This window comes from Myotis nattereri (genome assembly GCF_964212035.1).
Source record: "Myotis nattereri genome assembly, chromosome: X".
In the NCBI taxonomy this organism is placed as follows: Eukaryota; Metazoa; Chordata; class Mammalia; order Chiroptera; family Vespertilionidae; genus Myotis; species Myotis nattereri.
Window position 1 is genome coordinate 105,731,768 of NC_138078.1, and position 4,684 is coordinate 105,736,451.

The 4,684-nt window shown below is 42.9% G+C and overlaps 1 pseudogene across 1 annotated transcript; it reads right to left on the reverse strand.

Annotated features, from left to right (window-relative positions):
- Positions 1-3,401: 3,401 nt before the first annotated feature.
- Positions 3,402-4,423, reverse strand: LOC308511475 (cyclin-dependent kinase 4-like; annotated as a pseudogene). Its single transcript has one exon. The product of its transcript is annotated as a cyclin-dependent kinase 4-like (transcript).
- Between the last annotated feature and the right edge of the window lie 261 nt (positions 4,424-4,684).

Sequence of the window (4,684 nt, forward strand, 5' to 3'; positions counted from 1 at the left end):
TATAGTTTAAAGATATCTTGTTTTCCTAGGAATATATCAGACATCTGTGTTTACATGTCATGATCTGAAAAATTAATGCAAACAGACATCTTGTAACCAGTGTCTTCTCTACGCTTGTTAAAATATTGCAATACTATATTATTCTTGGAAGTCACAGGTCATGACCATGATCAAAGAAATGTTCTTAAGAATCCAGTCTTCTTGAATGTTGTTTATTATTCCGGAGCCAGATATGCATGCAGTTCCATGTCCTATTTTTAGCTAATTTTCTTCCTTTGTTCATTAGTTTTCTCCTTTAGGGAATTCATTTCTAGCATCTTTTTAAATTAGAGAGTTCGGTGGAATTGGATATAAAAATAAAAACAGCTTTGACAGGAAAACAAAAAAATTCAACAAAAAGAAATATTCATTTGTCTTTGTTGGGACCAGTATAAAAATCCTTGGCTTCTAAGGCAAAACAAACGTTTTATCTAATTAGCTCTTGTAAATCTTTAAAACATTAACTTAATCTGTGAATTGATCTTTTAAAAATATTTTTTATTGATTTCAGAGAGGAAGGGAGAGATAGAAACATCAATGATGAGAGAGAATCATTAATCAGCTGCCTCCTGCACGCCCCAAACTGGGTATCGAACCCGCAACCCAGGCATGTGCCCTGACTGGGAATCGAACCATGACCGCCTGGTTCATAGGTCGACGCTCAACCATGGAGCCATGCCAGCCGAGCTGTGAATTGATTTTTTGCATTTGACGATAAGGTAAATGACTCAAGTCATCATTTCATAATGCATATCAATGTATAGGTTCTTTAACCCTTTGAGAAAGGTCTTCCTGGAGTTTTAATCTAAGTTTCTTCAGCTGTCACATTATATGTTCTTGTCTGTTTTGTTCCCTGTCAGTATATAGCTCAGGGAACAATTAATTGGATTCCTAGTTATCTTTAAGTCAAAGGACATATTTTGTTCTCTTTAATGACTACCTGGAACTTGTGTTGTTCATATTACTCCAGTATACTTATCCAGTGATTAAAGTAGGAATAAGGACTAAATGGAGGGGGAAAAAGCTTCATGAAAAAAAAGAAGAAAAATCAATTGAAATTACAATAGGAAATTGTACGCTTTAGGTAACTCAAGTTCAATATATGTAGAACTTGTTTTTCCTTTTCCAAATCTGCTTCTCTTACTACCATCATATATTGGTAATAGAAGCAGTTCTGTTGATTTCACCCCCCCCCCCCAATTTCTCATATCAGTCTCTGGCACTGACCTAGTCTGTGTCCTCATGGTATCGCACGAAAACCTCTCAGACTTCTTGCCAATCTTCCACCTCCATCCACACATTTCTTTAAAAGCCCAAACTGAATATCCCTTTGCTTAGAAACCTTCATTAGCATTCATTTACTTACAGAATTAAGAATAAATTCTTTAGCAATGGAGTTCAGGGTTTTTTATAACCTATCTCAGCCTCCCTTTCCAACCTCATTTCCAGCCACTCATTTCCATGCAACTTATATGCTAGTTATCAGGACTTGCTTTTTATTATGTTATTTTTCTCCCAGCTGAACCATGCAATTACAGGCCTGTTTTTGTTTTCCTCATGCTTTTTCCCTCTGCCTAGGATGCCCTCACCACCTTCAACCACTAATAAATTCTAACTCATCTTTAAAGATACACTTTATTTTTTAAAAAATATGTTTTTATTGATTTCAGAGAAGAAGGGAGAGGGGGAGAGAGAAACATCAATGATGAGAACCATTGATTGGCTGCCTCTTGCATGCACCCTACTGGGGATCGAGCTCACAACCCAGGCATGTGCCCTTTACCAAAATCGAACTGAGGACTCTTCAGTTCACAGGCTGACACTCTCCACTGAGACAAATCGTCTAGCAGTGGTCGGCAAAACTGCGGCTCGCGAGCCACTTGCGGCTCTTTGGCTCCTTGAGTGTGGCTCTTCCTAAGCCTTAGGAGTACCCTAATTAAGTTAATAACAATGTACCTACCTGTATAGTTTAAGTTTTAAAAATTTGGCTCTCAAAAGAAATTTCAATCGTTGTACTGTTGATCTTTGGCTCTGTTGACTAATGAGTTTGCCGACCACTGGTCTAGGGCAGAGATACACTTTCAAATATCACCTTTGCTCCACAGCTTTCCCTTCATTTCCTCCACAACCACGATCCTCACTTTAGGCACAGAGAAATAATTGTTCCTTCATGTATGTTCCTGTAAGCACTTCTCTTACAGCTCTTACCAATTTATTTCATACATTGATTGTACGTGTATACTAGCAATGATGTATTGCCTGTTTCTCACAACCCTGCTGAGTATGTATCACCATGGTCTATACTAAATGACCCTGTTCACCATTAAGCTACGGCTAATTGGACTAAAGAGGAAATACTGTTATGCAATGGATAGATCTGCTGGTCACCACATTAAACAAGTGGTCGAATTAACCAACAATAGTGTAGTGGCTTGACATCATGTGCCTCCTGATTTGATGCTATGGGAATTATACACACCACTGAGGTGATCTTGCTAGATATGCTTCATCTTAAGCCAATTATAAAGAAATTCAAATAAATTCAAAATGTGGGGCATTCTGCAGAACTTCTTGCCTGGACACTTCAAAAGACTCAATGAAATGCAAAACAGGGAGGTAATAGGAACCTCACATCTATTCTGTGAATCTTGAGAGCTATGAGCCAGATCCCCATAGAATTCAAGCCAGATAGTAACTGCCTTCCTAGTATCCAGCAAAGACTCAAATCCTTTCAGAAGTATAATGGACTGCCCTGAAGAGTGCGGCTCAATTGGTTGGAGAGTCGTCCCATGCACGGAAAGGTTGCAGGTCTGATTACTGGTCAGGACACATACCGAGGTTGTGGGTTTGATCCCTGGTAGGCCAATTATCAATATTTCTCTCATACACTGATATTTTTCTCTCCCTCTTTCTTCTTCTTCTTCTTCTTCTTCTTCTTCTTCTTCTTCTTCTTCTTCTCCTCGAAAATCAGTGTCACCTACAGGAAAGCCAGAATTTCTTTTTTCTTTCTTTTTTTTTTTTTAAAGACCATATTGCTTTGTTTTGTCGTCGTCCCCCCTCCCCCCCCCCCTGTATAAAAAAGGATCCCAATATCAAGGTAAGGAAGGGAAGAACAAGGGACATACTCCTTGGTGTCAGGAAATAGGAGGGCAGGAGAAGGATAATCCCCAAAGGAGGGGAGGGAGGGGAATGTCATTAAGGCAGCCAGCAAGATATTCCCTGTAAAAAGTTGGAGGAAGCATCTCCACAGCCTCAGATAAAAAGACACAGAGCACCTTCTTGGTGGGGGGCTCTGCACTCAAGTGTTCAAAGGAAGGTAAGTGACAGCTTCTCTCTCGGTTCTGTTGCAGCTACTCCATTGCTCACTCTGGGTTACCTTCTTCCTTTTGTAGATGAGAGTGCTGCAGGGCTCGGAAGGCAGAGATTCGCTTGTGAGGGTTAAAAGTCAGCACCTCCAGCAGCAGCTGTGCTCCAGACTCCTCCATCTCCGGTCTCACCGACTGCACTGGGCAGGGCCCTCTCAGGGGAAGGCTCCTCGGGGTAGAGACACATCTCTGGGCCAATGTTCCTCTGGAGGCAGCTCAATCAGGTCAAAGATTTTGCCCAATTGGTCAGCTTCAAAGTTTCCGCAGAAGAGAGGCTTTTGACAAAACATCCCTGCGAAGATACAGGCAACACTCCACAAGTCCACAGGTGTTGCGTATGTGGACTGCAGATGAACTTCCAGAGCACGGTACCAGAGTGTAACAAGCACAGGTGTAAGTGCCATCTGGTAGCTGTAGATTCTGGCCAGGCCAAAGTCAGCCAGCTTGACTGGCCCATCACTTGTCACCAGAATATTCTCTGGCTTCAGGTCTCGGTGAACAATGCAATTGGCATGAAGAAAATCCAGGCCTCTTAGAAACTGGTGCATCAGATCTTTGATGGCTTCCACTGGGAAACCTGGTAGGGGTCCCTTGTCCAGATGCGTCCTTAGGTCTTGGTCCACATGCTCAAACACCAGGGTCGCTTTGGTCTCCTGGTCAGTTCAGGCGGTGGCACAGACATCCATCATCCGGGCAAACTGGGATGCTCAAAAGCCTCCAGCTGCCTCAGTAAGTCCACCTCACGAACTGTGCTGATGGGAAGGGCCCCTCCAGCACCTCCTCCACTGGGGACTCTCACGCTCTTGAGGGCCACAGAGTGGCGACTGTGGGGATCACAGGCCTTGTACACCGTCCCATAGGCACCAACACCAATCTCAGCCACTGGCTCATATCATGGAGTAGCCATTCTCAGATTAGAAAAGACCTTCTCCCCGCGCGGGGAACTGCGGGGGCGGACCGTTATCGGGTCCTGGGAGCCGGTTTCTGCGGCGCCATACACTTGATCTCTGGCCGGAGCAGCTGGACCATATGGGCCGACCATAGACACGGGCCGCAAGCTAGAGTGGACCCCTCACCATGTCAAAGCCAGAATTTCTTATAAATGTCAAGCAGCCTAATCTACACATTCCTGTCATTCTTGCTCACCTCCCAGAATGTAAATTCATTCAGTTATATGTTCTCCCTCTATTATTTCTCTTCTGACTGAACACACCACTTATCACTTTATTTCTTACCTCTCCATTATACCTTTTAAACTTTCATTACATTTTTTGGACTTC